The sequence below is a fragment of the Colias philodice genome, chromosome 9, assembly GCF_061535455.1.
Source record: "Colias philodice isolate Cphi_HAF_F1 chromosome 9, ilColPhil1 Martin Lab GWU primary, whole genome shotgun sequence".
NCBI classification, from domain to species: Eukaryota; Metazoa; Arthropoda; class Insecta; order Lepidoptera; family Pieridae; genus Colias; species Colias philodice.
The window spans coordinates 11,909,399-11,924,354 of NC_143094.1; the positions used below are offsets into that span (position 1 = coordinate 11,909,399).

Here is a 14,956-nt window from a genome sequence, read left to right on the forward strand (position 1 = left end):
TTACGATTGACGATGTACTTACATTGCTTTGGCGCCTTCGAGAAATGAGGTGTAAATACCAGTATTTTATGTGTGTTTGTGATAGAAGGGATAGGTTGGATGAAATGTACGTTATTAAAAATGAAAATATCTAATGATTTCGTACTGTAAAATTATTAAAGGAAAAAAATAGTAATTGTTACGTATGTACATAACAATTACTAATTTTCCGGTACTTTTACACAGCACGTTTGGAACATGTTTGTTTAAATTGTAAGTTTTGTTTGTATTGTTACATATTTTATTTGTTTTTCTTTTTGACAATCTTATGCGACAATTATACGAAATGTATATTCATAACTTAAAAATATAGAACTGTATACGGTAAAGAACGATGATGCTAAATCCGCATTATTACCTAAGCGTTAAATAATTTTTCCCAATAAATAAAGAAATAAACCGATTACAGTATCTTTAGCCAACCAGTATTCCAGGAAGCGATAGGCGAATTGCCTCAGATTTTCATACGCTTAAATGAAAATAAATTTATTCAAAGTCACCATCGATAGAAATACTTGCTATGGCTATCGCGATCTGTAATCATGGTTGTCAGCGGTCGAACAATTTATAGATAAACAAACGATCTTAATCGTTGCATATTTAGCTTTTTTAACAAGGAAAAGTTGTGAAACCTGTATTATTTGTAGGTGATGGAGTGATAGTATTAAATAGGTATAATATTGGTATGGTATATTGATTTTATTTGTATTTAATTTACTCAAGATTATTTTTTCTTTTTCAGGTAAGCTACACTTGATTTTCACCTCTTTCTAAGGAACGTAAGTTGGATTGTATCATTGTTATGATGTTATCTTAGAAAATATGTATGAATGAGGTCGTGATATATGATTTTTGCAACCAGCAATTCGCCTTCGCTTCGCTATGGGACCTACAACAAAACCAGTTATTTTATCTCTGTTATAACTTGTATGCTACGCGTAAGTAATAGAGAAAGCTGCAATTTAAAATTCCCAAATTTATTAACAGACTGACAAGATATTAATAGTTTCATCAGCCAAATATGTAAAGCAAATGTTTTACCAAAAAAATGTACGAATTAATAAAAAATGGTGTACCTTGGATGTACCTAAGTACCAAGAAGAAGTATTGGCAAAATACTGTAACAGGCAACATCTGCTAATTCTGTAAAGTGTGTAATTTTATTGTGCTTTTATTGATTATGCATTGTGATAGTATTACTTTAGAAGTTTAGATAATTAACTAATCAGTGTATTTTTTATACAGGTAGTTATAAAATCCTATCTCACTCCTGAACGGTGAAGCTTTCTCATACTGAAAGAATTTTCATAATAGCCTCAGTACTTCCGATGATTATCTACAAACATACCACGTTAGAAACTTTCTTTATAACACTATAGATATACAATATACACGCATAAAGTAATTAAATCAATAACTATCAAGTCTCGGAGTCAGAGAGCGAGAGGAAAGCGGGTTTCACTGCGCGAGGTTAATCCTATGATTTGCGATTTTCTATTTATTTCATACATCATGTTATATCCGCAGTTACTTTGGTAAGAACTATTCAAGTGTTTGCAGGTTTAATGATTATGGTTTTATTTGTCAATATTGTTTGTGGTGTAAATCAGGTTTGTTAAAATATTTGTGAAAAAAGTATCAAAATACTTATATAGGCGTTACCGCTATAAATTTTGGTTTGACGAATATTAAACTAAATCTAATAGCACTTTTTTCGGGTTGAACACACAGATACAAAAAACATAAATTAGTCTCTCTTTCCGTAGTTTCGTACTAATTTATTGTTTTTAAACACTTTCTTTACTAAAATCAATGCTACGAAAGGTCAAGTTTTGCTTTTAAATCCATACTAATATTATAAATGCGAAAGTAACTCTGTCTGTCTGTCTGTTACTCAATCACGCCTAAACTACTGAACCAATTTGCATGAAATTTGGAATGGAGATATTTTGATACCCGAGAAAGGACATAGGCTACTTTTTATTGCGAAATATGTACCACGGGCGTAGCCGGGGCGGACCGCTAGTAAAGTATATATGTTATAGTCAAAGTCCGATACACAGTCTCTTCGCGGAAGGACTGGTTTATCCTAGGTTTGGCCAAAGCCATCAGGCAATCCCCGAAATACATTTCAATTTCGCCCTTTGCCTGAAGTATTTTTAGTCAAACCCAGGAGCTCCTAACTTTTCAGTCAAACGTCGAAAGTAAATTATTCTGTTTCGGTTTTGGCCTAGTCAATCCTAGAAGCGACTGCAATTCTCGGTCAAACGTTGATCTGAACATGTTTAAACAGGTTCATAATGTCTCTCGCGGACCGCGGTGTTCCGACTTCCGACCGATTGTTTTGTCATTTCATTTTCGTTCATTGAGCGTGCGCTCACCATGTCAGAAAAATGATTAATTTGTCACTTTAATTACCTAAGAAATTATTAAAACAATTAACATTAAAGTTAATGCCTCACCATGTCAGAAAAATGATTAATTTTTCATTTTAATTACTTAAGAAATTATTAAAACAATAAACATCAAAATTTTAAAAATGTTATTTTTTTATACTTAATCTTATACAAACTAACCTCCGTATATTCCAAAGCATTTATTTATTTATTTTATACTTTATTGCACATCGTACAAAAGGCGGGCCTAATGCCACACGGCATTCTCTCAAAGCATCTCAAATATAAAAGTGAAAATCACGTAAGCTGGACTTGAAAGCTGCTTAAATGATAAAATGCTTCCAAATATACGAAGATAAGACACTTCATACCTATATCGGAGTTTGACTCGTCAAACCCCGATTTAATAAAATTGTGTTTTGACGTTTGCCTGACCAAATTAGTCTCTCCCAGGTTTGACGAAAATTGTTTAGTCAAAGGCCGAAAATTTACATTTGTTTGGGCTTTGACTAAGTCATTCAGTCTGACCTGAGGATTAACCAGTCCAACCTAGGAGCGCCGGAGCTTCGGAGTTTGCCTATAACATATATATTCCTTGACAAACCATAAACATGGCCAAGCGTTATCATAACACTGTAGGCATAGTTGTTTACTCAAGTCCAGGATGCGCGAAGCCCTCGCTTCCTTTACATGTTTATTATTTATAAAATTAACAACCCGGTTTCACATGATCTGGCTCATTAACATCCTTTATAATCGCCTATCACAGACCCTTGGAATTGTTTAGATTTCTAGTCGGGTTTGACTCGTTTTGCCAGTTTTCGAATGTAATTTGGAATTTTCTGTATATTATTCCGTTATATCTTAAAATTAAATCTATGTTCTAAAAGTCAGTAAAAATCGCCTAAATTCATCTTCAAATAAAAAAAATTTTAAGGACAGATAAATGTGTTTAGTCTCCAATTATTATTATAGTCACATTCACAATCAATGTCATGTATATTCAAAATCCAGTGATTCTTTTAACTCTTGTTCCATAGGTACATACATACATACACGCAGTTACGTAAACAGCGTACATAATGTAGGCGTAAAGTTTAATAGCTAAAACATCTTTTGTTCGGTTCCCGTGTAAGCAAATAGCGAGGAATGAACGGCTCTAAACAAATAATGTTCGCAAACATAATTGTGTACACAAATAAGTTGGTGTTCGACTTGAATATGATTTGCAGTGTTTGCGCTTGTTGTGAACTATTCTTGAGGGTTCAAGTTGGAGTGAGGAAAAAGCAACGGATAGAGATGAGAAATCATTAGGAAGTCTTAGAGAAATAACGTTGACTGAAAGGGAAAAAGAGTCAGACAGACGTGTCTGGATAATCGGTATGAATAGGAAATCCAAATGATAAGGTATTCCTATGTTCAGAAGAAATAGGCCTGTTATTATGTTCCGTGTGGAGTAGCATATAGTGTTAAAGACTGAAACGTAAATTGTGAGAGAAATATCTGTTACTAAAATAACTGAAATTAATAACTACCAATTGTCATGACTCGGTGTCTTTTACGTACTTTTCTTCTCGTTTCTTATACATATCTACTACATACATTATAATAGACACCTCACTTAACTAAGTTATTCACCGTCCAAGCAGACAAACACGGGGAAGCACGTAAGCACATACGCCGGGAAGTGCTAAAGCAAATTGAATAAAACTTAACGCGATGCGTTGCAGTGTGCAATTAAATGTACTGTACAAACTTTAGTAATGGTTCCTAGGTAATTCATAGGTGTGTCATTGACCGGGGATGAGGTAGTCGGTGACTGTATGGATAAGTGCACAAAAAATTACGAATCTTCGTGATATCCACATGACATTTCAGTTGGTGCTGGAATATTTTGTATGGCGTTGTTGTCTCAAAAACAAACTGGTTAAAAAAAATTCCGGCTTCACGTATAAAAAGAGGAAACGTGGATTCCAACTTTCCAACTTGTTCAAAATTTTCGTAAGAAATGTAAAATGAGTAAGAATGTGTGTGTGAAAATAGCAAATCTATGTGTAGGTGGTGTAGGTACATTAATTATAATGTTTTATTCCATTCATACAATATTTACTAAGTTCTAGGAATAGGTTATACTAGTAGTTGATTATTAAGGTATTCTTCCATGATTGTCTTGATTTAAATTTAGACTAATGATATCGTGACACAAATTTTCAAATTACGTTAATGACAAATTTATTCGATTATTGAGTTTAACTTTCTAATAATCAAAATGCAGATGATTCCTTCAATCATGACCTGTGTTGGAAATTTACAAGGTCATCATTTGCAATTTAGTTTATACTTACCAATTGGCAATTCCTAGGTAGGTAATGTTGTTAAGATTTTTTAAAATATTTCAAGAAATAACAATAATTTAAGGTGAATATGAACATTTGTAATGTTCTTAACTGATTTTATATAAATGTTCAGTGCAGAATCGTCCGGACAGTTAGCATTTTTCAAATCGACATTGATATAATGATATTTAAAATGTTCAAAGAATCTGATATCATCCGGTGGGTTTTTAGAGCTAATCTTCATTTTATCTAAACGACATTGATATTGGTTCATTAGTTTTATGGCTAATTAGTTGGATCTTAAACACAAATATCAGTTGCCGATTAGTTCATTAAAAATAATATATCACTCATTTTATATGAAGCCAATTGATATTATTAATTCGTCCGTTCCACTTACATACGTAATGTAAAAAATTTTATGGTAGAATATCCTTAGACTTTAGAAGAGATCTGTGTATGTATGGCCAGATCTATATTATATGAATGTCCATCAAATTAAATTAACAGATTTTATACCCCCATAAATTCTCAATGCCACAAATTTCAAGATACATCATTCGGCCAATAAAAATCCTCTTATCGATACTACAGTTTTGTTTTACGATGGAAACTTAATTAGTTTCATCACTTTTTAATTACACGTGAAAACAACTCGAATTACAGCGAGCAATAGATCATACGGTGTGTTGAAAGAGTTGTATCGTATCAGATGAATGCAGTAAACGAAACCGCGGGCGAAATGTTAATATTAATATAAAACTCGTTTCAACTCAACGCCTCAGATCGCTATCTCGATGTCGAAATATTTGTAAACGGTATCGATAGTTTAATCGAATCCACCAATCGATAATCGGCCGTCGGCAATCGAGAAAGTACCAAACGATCGCCTTCATCAGATAGCGAGCGATTAATCGATCGTAATTGTATTGTTCTCGATTCGGCTTGGGAAGATCCCATTTGTTTGTACTAACAGATGTTTTGGTAAATGTTTGCGGTTAAGGTATTTTGTAATCAATGCCTTGTATGGTACCGTTTGTCAATACAATACATAATTATGTTGCCGCCTCCGTTGAGCTGTCACAGTTATAAATTCTTGTTTATGATCCCTGAATATGGAATGTCACTTTTATATCATGTGTAATAACAAGGTAATAACTAACACGTCTTTTAGTCAACTGTTAAAATGAGAGGATTCATATACTGGTGATTACTTTCTTGCTAAAAACAAAAGGATTGGTTTGTATTCTCCATTGAAAATACGTCAAGTGCAAAAGGTTCAAAAAAATGCAAAGCTTCATTAAAAATCTATAAATTTTCAAATGTTATAAATTGAGATTGGTATATCATAAATCATAGCGAATCGTGACACAAAATAGCTGATTGTGCAGGCGCCAGGCAGTTGAAGGAATTGTTACAACTGTATATGGTCCATAAATGCAGAGTTAACGATTATGTCTATATTCATCTCTATGAACTATACTATCCAACTATAGTATTGTCGACAATAAATTAAAAAAGCTTTGATTTATTTGGCGAAACTCTCAAGAGTAACATCATTGAAATATCAACGCGTTGGCGCGTCTATTTGCTAATCCGAGACCAACGGCCTTTTGAATAATTCAACGCGTATTGAAGTCGAGGTGAGAGGGCAGATGCTCGGACAAAAAGTCCCTATCAATTACTAAGTATGGGTGTGTTTTACATGCCTACTGGATATGTCGACACCTTATGTGGCTAATGGTAATCTTCGGGTGCGTGTGAACGCGAACAACGATACGAAATCGGAGAAAGTGCCAGAATTGTTGAATTTTTAATCGATACATTGCAAGTGCTTTTAAATGTTATCTTGTTAACCCACTGATGTTATTACACTTACGGTTCTGATATACGCTCAAATTATTTAAAGCACTTGTTCTTTTATTAATGTAATTTGCACTCGCGGTAAAAATGCAAGATAATAAGATTAAAAATGTAAGCCATTTATAATATTTTATACCATAATATTTGAATTTCAAATGTCATTTTAATTAAGAAAAATACCAAACATGGCAACTAAATTGCATCAAATCGATTCCATAATTATGGTTGATACTACATTTAGTTGGAATTTTAATTTTTATTGGACCGTTTTGGAGTTGAATCAAATCTTTTGTATCTATGGTTCACCGCCTACACACCACAGACTATATGATGTGCCACATTTTGGTATGTGTTCAATTTTGGCGAAGGTAATAAATCGATTGAATCAATCGACATAACAGTGTTACCAGGATACAAAAGTAGAATATAACGGCGCGAAAATTAAAAAATTAAATTGTTTAACATTTAAATGGAATAGTAGCGGTATAATTTAACATTCAGCGGTTTTATGTGAGGATTCGATTGATTCGTGCCATCCATTATGGGATTAATTAAATTCTGTCGTTAATGAGTTATTTTGCATTAATACCTTTATGTTGACCGCTGTGTGTAATAAGATTATAAAGTTGCGGTCACGTTAAGGGTGCGTATAAAGCAAAATTACCAATCTTCTATTAGATGATACGTGTAATATTCAAGACCAAATCTAAAAAATAAAATATAAATCAAACTAGATGATATGTTCAACGATTCTGTTCAATCAAAAACATAAAATATTAAAATTGACTCGATAAAAAAAAATCACCAAGTTAGCTCTAATTTTCACACTTTTACGTTTTCTACTTGACATGGTAATACTTATTATGATTTTTTTTCATAAACAATTATAGACCGGGAGATACTGACACAAAATTTCGAGTCATTTGTAACAGGATGGCGGTTCTACAGGGGTCTTAGTACGCAATGACAAAAAGAAAAATGATGGTGTGAACGCTGGTACCGGTGGGTTAGTCGCGTGGGCGTTAGTCGAACTCGTCGGAAAAATAGCGAAAGTCAAACGATTTGTAACACAAAAATTTTAGAATTTACCGATAGCCCATAAAAAAGAAGTAGGCGGTAGTGTCATGCCATACTTTTCCGGTATGACTTACAGCCCGCCATACCGACGCGAATGTGTTGATTTAAAAAAAACAATTATTCAACCATTTGTACCAAGCTAACTTTTGCACAGGTAACCATCGTCGTGCAGCCATTTACGAAAATCGCCATGCCATACTTTTCGGACGATTCCAAATGGTCGCCATACCGCCGAAAATCTGCAAAATTTTTTTATTTCGCCTATCTTTTTGTACCAGTATTGCATTTGGCTTTTTGGAGAGTATTTGATAAAATGTGACCATTATTATATTTGCCATACTTCTAGTAGGGGGAAAAAGTGCTGTCATACTTGAAAAATAAATTTATTATTAATTTATATAAGTGAAGATTTCCAACACCTAGATCTTTGAAATTTTGTATTTATATTCGTTGATCCTCAAACTTACAGGAAAAATAAGTGCCATACTGTTACAAATCGTTTGACTTTCGCTATTTTCCGACGAGTTCGACTAACGCCCACGCGACTAAACCGCCAGTACCAGCGTTCACACCATCATTTTTCTTTTTGTCATTGCGTACTAAGAACCCTGTAGAACCGCCATCCTGTTACAAATGACTCGAAATTTTGTGTCAGTATCTCCCGGTCTATTATATTAAAACATTTGCAAGATATTTGTCAGAGCATTATGTGTATAGTAGAGCCAATTTAATAGGCAACATTTGACGTCTATCAATTTTATCTTCATAGGGTGGTAACCTGCTTAAAAACATCGATTAAAGTGAATTAATCGATACAGACTTGAACCATTTGTCAATCGAACTTGAATCACATGTCAATAATTTATCATAATTTTTATTCCCAAGTAATCAATGCATTCGATTCTAGATGTCAGATTTCGATTTTTAAAGTAACGTCTCTAGTATTTAAAAAGAAAAAAGGTTTATTGACACAAAATTGTATCGACGTCAGTTCTTTTTAAATCAGAAATTGTTTATTATGTTTAGAATGGTTTATCAGTAAAATCAAATCCTAAAATTACTTGTATCGGTCATTATATAATTATAAATATGTAATCGTAATTGAAAAAAGTTAAACAAATGTGCAGTTCTAACAAAACGAAATATCATGTTATTCTATGTCGTGTTTACTAGGTTACGTTGTTGAATTTTGTTGAACTGTCAAATGTTGCCTATTAAAATGGCTCTACAATAATTACTTTTAGTTTTGGTTTTATCTGCGATAAACCACTTTTGGCGCTCTTTTTTTCTCGAGATAAACGTTTGGTTTTGTCACGATAAAAGTGATGATATATAGCCTATAAGCCTTCCTCGATAAATGGGCTATCTAATACCGAAAGAATTTTTCAAATCGGACCAGTAGTTCCTGAGATTAACGCGTTCAAACAAACAAACAAACTCTTCAGCTTTATAATATTAATATAGATATGTATAGACATTGTACTCGAAAAGAAATACAAAATTGTCCATCAATAGCCCTAATCCACAATGAAGTAACGGTTATATTGTTATCCGTGTCTCCGATGTAGGGCAATGTGTTTAGCGACAGGTTGCTGATAGCTATCTAGCGGATAATTTTGTGGATGAGTTTTATTGCTGTTTTGATAATAGCCGTGACCTTCTCAATGTGTTATTTTTGCCGATTTTTGCATATATTTCCTTAAAAATTAATGAATATGTATATAAATTTTGTTATCTTCTTATATATAAAAATGAATCGCAAAATGTGTTGGCAAGCGCATAACTCGAGAACGGCTGAACCGATTTCGATAATTCTTTTTTTATTATATTCCTTGAAGTACGAAGATGGTTCTTATGTATATGTAGAGAAAACGTAAACATGTACCACGGGCGAAGCCGGGGCGGACCGCTAGTTGTAAAATAAATACTTACTCATAATTGAGGTCATTTTTGTGTACATATTTGGTAGATTGCTATCTCCCCTAATACGTCTCCCATATGAACAATGTACATACTACTAGACTCTGTAGGTAACAATTTGTGAAAGACATAATATATTACCCACTGAATTTTAATTGGTGTATATTTATTAGATTTGAAAAAGATAAATTATGACCCAATTAAGTTTGAATTATGAAATAACACGTAAATGCTTTTAGAAAGTACTGATTATGCAGTGATTCAATTAAATTAATACATGCAATTAATCTATAATATAAAAATGAATCGCAAAATGTGTTGGTAAGCACATAACTCGAGAACGGCTGAACCGATTTCGAAAATTCTTTTTTTATTATATTCCTTGAAGTACGAGGATGGTTTTTATGGAGAGAAAACGTAAACATGTACCACGGGCGAAGCCGGGGCGGACCGCTAGTTAGAAATAAAAATAATTGGATCTAGGGAAGTATCAAGTTTTATTATTTCGAATAAATGAAGGGAAGTACACAGTATTTAATTAAATCAATCAAGGAGTTTATTTGATGCATTAACCGCATACCTATTTTAAATTTATTTCCTACTAGCGGTCCGCCCCGGCTTCGCCCGTGGTACATATTTACGTTTTCTCTACAAATAACCATCCTCGTACTTCAAGGAATATAATAAAAAAAGAATTATCGAAATCGGTCCACCCGTTCACACGTGACAACGCGAAACCTGCCCCCCTAGTCAAGTGGCTTTCTGTTAGCGTAGCGTTCAATAGAATAGACTATGAATGTATGAGATTGACGTAGGCTGTAGATAAACGTAGCTACAGGTTACGTCAATCTCATACATTCGTAGTCTATTCTATTGAACGCTACGCTAACAGAAAGCCACTTGACTAGGGGGGCTGATGTTCAGCCGTTCTTGAGTTATGCGCTTACCAACACATTTTGCGATTCATTTTTATATATAAGAAGATTATAGGAACAATATTTATTATGATTTTACTAGCGGTCCGCCCCGGCTTCGGCCGTGGTAAATGTTTACGTTTTCTCTCCAAAAGGACCATATCTTCGTACTTCAAGGAATATTATAAAAAAAGATTTAACGAAATCGGTTCAACCGTTCTTGAGTTTTGCGTTTACCAACAGATTAAGCGTTTCATTTTTATTTTAATTTAATTTATATAATTATATAATTTTTCTGTCGCGAGCTTGAAATTTTCTTACTCCCAATTTCCCAAGAGTAAAAGTCAATTTATACCTAGTTTTATTTAGACTACGCAAGACCTATGTCCAAGTTACTTCCTATATGGGTGATTATACAAAAATGGGGTAACTCGATGTCATCAGCCAATTTAAACAAAGTCTTATTATATTTTATTCAAATAACAATCTATTTTAAAACAATGAAGCGTCCTTTATTTGGTCACTCAATTTCACTTCTTTATTTAAAATACAAATGAATAAAAAAAATAAATTAATACCTCAAATGTCAGTACTTTGGCATGTCACAACTCCGAAAACCAACAATCAAGTGACTATCGTTTAAACATTATCATCGATTTAAGAAAACTTACAAAAACACTACAATCTTTGATGTACATAGTATTATATACTACAAATTTCATAACGCAATGTTTTCCATTTCATTTAAAAAATAAAATTAAACTTTGTCATCGTTTTCACTAGTCAGTCCGTTGTGTGTTTTTTAAATTCGAAATTCTCGCTAAATATCACCAAGTCGAGGTCAAATCCCTGTCTAAGTATTAATGTTGGTAATGAAGTTACTTGTGCACCGCATATTTTGACGGCCGTCATAACTGTACCAGCGCTAGGGTTGTGTTTGTCCTCTAAAATCTTGCTGCGCCAGTCAACATTTCAGTCCTATGGTGAGTCGTTATTTTATTGTTAATCCGATTTTTATTTTCATTTATAAATGGTTAACTATGATTTGTAAAAATATAGTTTGTTGATATTAGAAATTAGGCAAAAAAACATAATTTGTGATTATAACCTCATATTAAGTCCCTTTTCATCAATCCGCTGGCATCAGTCCTTTGTCAGATATCGTGCCAGAGGACTGACGCGACCCCATAGTACTGATGATTCTGTCGTTTTTGAGAACTTTTATCTTGATTGCTATTGGTATAAGCATTTCTATTTTATATTTCAGTTTAAAGCATCATGCGCCACGCTAAAAGAACCTGAATTTGACTAGGGAAGAAACATTTAAGAAAGAGTAGCAAAGAAAAGAGCTATTGAAACAAACTACTAATAATTTTATTAAAAAAGATCTTATTTTATTTTAATTATTGATTTTGATGCTTTCAGGGCATAGCTTTTTATATTTATCAGATAAATACGTATACGTATATTACTGTGAAGTAAAATTACCTCAAAATAACATAAAAGTTAATTAATATACTTAATAACATTATAAAAATGTCAAGGGGCTCTTATGAAAACTCAGATGAGACTTTCATTCGAGACTTTGGTTTTTAATTTTACTATAATTAGTACTTTTAACATAAATATTGGTAGATTTTTAGGGCTCCGAACCTCAAAAGGAAAAAACAGAACCCTTATAGGATCACTTTGTTGTCCGTTTGTCTGTTAAGACGTTTTTTTTGGAACGCGTGGAGGTATCAATCTGAAATTTATATTGGATACTCAAGATTAAGAACCCTTGGGGCTGTAAAAAAATCAAACTTATAACGCAACGCAATCAAAAGATACCTACATCCGTTAATACTGCAAATTTCCGCAAAATTAAATATTCGCAAGGGAATAAAAAAACACACAGGATGCTTGCCGTGTATACAGTCTACTATAAACTGCTATATAGTTTACTTCTACTTGGTAAATAGCAACGTCTTATAACACAGATAAGGAAAAATTGCTAAAAGTGTAAATTTTTAGTTAAAACTTAATAAAAAATAGGTTTTTTAGGACTCCAACTCGCACTTGGCCGTTTTTTTGTTTCTATTGTTTGTGAATTACTTGAAATATCAAGTAAAACTAAGTTAAAATAGAAAAAGTTAAGTAAGAGAGTAAGAATATTCACGTAGCGTTAAATATCAGAAGGCTGTTTTGAAACTTGAGACATTGTTTTTTCCCAGTATCACATATTATTAATTATCATTTTTAAACGTAACTAAGTGATTTTAATACTTAAAAGACATGTGCCATTATTAAAACTGAGAGATTTGTAGTAATTTTCATTCAATTTCTTTAAGAATATTACAAAATTGTGTTTTTTATCAGTACCATGTTAGCCTCGTCAGTCCCCTGGAGGCCAATTCCAGAAAATTTAAAATATCTCACAATCTACTTAAAAAACTGGCTGGCCCGATTTGGAACAATATATTCATTAGATTAGCTATCATATACACCCTAATTTGTAACAATCTGATATAAAAAATATAGTAAACAAAATATCCTCAAAAGTTACCCCATTTTTGTATAATCACCCATATCCCAATGTTGTAACAGCAACATGTTGCAAGTGACATATCGCTAAGTACTTTACCTGGTTCGTGGATTTCTTTTTCTTTTACTTTCTCTGTGTTGCGATGGACATAGTGTGTACGTACATTGGTGTATGTACATAGTATGTACATGTGTATGTGCATTCATTAAAATTTCAGCAGTGAAGCATAACAATTTACTCTTTTCTTGTAAAGCCAAATTCAAATTCAATTTCCTTGTAAAATTCTTATTTTTTGTATTTTATAGATAGAAATATAAAAAAGAGCGTGGGCCGAGCACACGTGTCAGAAGTGAAACTTCTTTGGCAAGACTCAAAGATACCAAAATCGTCGTCTTACTCCATGACGGTATTGCCAAGAGGTGACCTTGAAATTTTACTCTAAAACGTGCCTAAAGAAGTTTCACTACAACAATTTATTCATAGATACGATGAGTAAAATTTTTCCATACAAAATTAGGCCTAAGAAATTATTTATACAAAAACAACCATTAAAATAATTCACAGAATCTGAAGATATTTAACACAAAGTATCAAATTTCACAGCGAACTTCCATAATTTTAACACTTTTACTTTTTACAACCTTTTATATTTCTAAAATCTCACTCCGGCAGCATTCCTAACTGTTCGCTGACAACTATTTTATTCAGCGCGTAAATTACGTTTATTCTATGGAAGTTATATTTATTGTATCACTAGCTTTCCGCCTGCGGCTTCGCCCGCGTTTTCAAAGAAAAACCCGCATAGTTCCCGTTCCCGTGGGATTTCCGGGATAAAACCCTAGCCTATGTTACTCGTGGATAATGTAGCTTTCGAATGGTGAAAGAATTTTTAAAATCGGTCCAGTAGTTTATGAGCCTATTCATTACAATCAAACAAACAAACAAACAAACAAAGTTTTCCTCTTTATAATATTAGTGTAGATAAAATACTGCCTTTTGTGATCAATCCTTAATTAAAATTAAAGGTAAATTACTTTTTCATTGTTAAAACAATAGAATTTTAAAGTATCACTCTAATAAATAGAGGAGTTCTTCATTCTTGAAGTTAAAAGATGCAGCAGACATTCTGATTTATTATTATTCAAATGCAATCATGTTTTTCAATGTGTTGTGTACTTTACTCTCCAGGTTTTGAAATATTTTCTTCCTACTAGGAGAAACCTGTAATATATTTACACTGTACCTACTGATAAAAGGTTGATTCAATTTAATGAAATATTTCGACTCAATCTGTCATAATAATTATCCGGTCAAGAGATCAACAAAAAATCGATTTCCTGTATGTATATTATATTACCTTCATCGATACGTAAGGGAGCCGCTTGCCTTAAAAGCGCCCTTGAGTTGCATTGGTGTCGATGTCTGTAATACTATACCGTATTTCATAAAACTGTATGAATCATATAGGTAATTAATTAAATGATATCTTTAATTAACTACTGACACATTTAACGCCAATGAATAAATGAAATTAAGATTTTTTCTCGTTTCATTTGATGCAATTGTTATACCTAGGTATTATAGGTAAGTAAATTTATAGAGCAAGTATTTTTTTAAAGCGATAATATATAAGTTTTTTTTAAAGCAAATTGAAAATCAAATCTTTTTTTTAATTTAGTGATTACTATTAAGGTTCGGTAAATAGGATACAATCACGCTTTAAGAAGATATAAAAATCATTCTGGTCTTACCAATGATAAAAACATGATAAAAACTGTTAACATAAATAACTAAATAGCTACCAATACATAGTACAAACTGCATCACAATGGCTCCAGCAATGCGTGATATAACACCAACAGATGAAACCACCATAAATCAATGTAC

At 32.6% G+C, this 14,956-nt stretch overlaps 1 protein-coding gene across 1 annotated transcript in view; it reads left to right on the plus strand.

The window, feature by feature from the left end:
• The window catches only part of osp (myosin phosphatase Rho interacting protein outspread), a 256,619-nt gene that overhangs the window by 46,589 nt on the left and 195,074 nt on the right, over positions 1–14,956 (plus strand). The gene's annotated exons all lie outside the window — the stretch shown is intronic.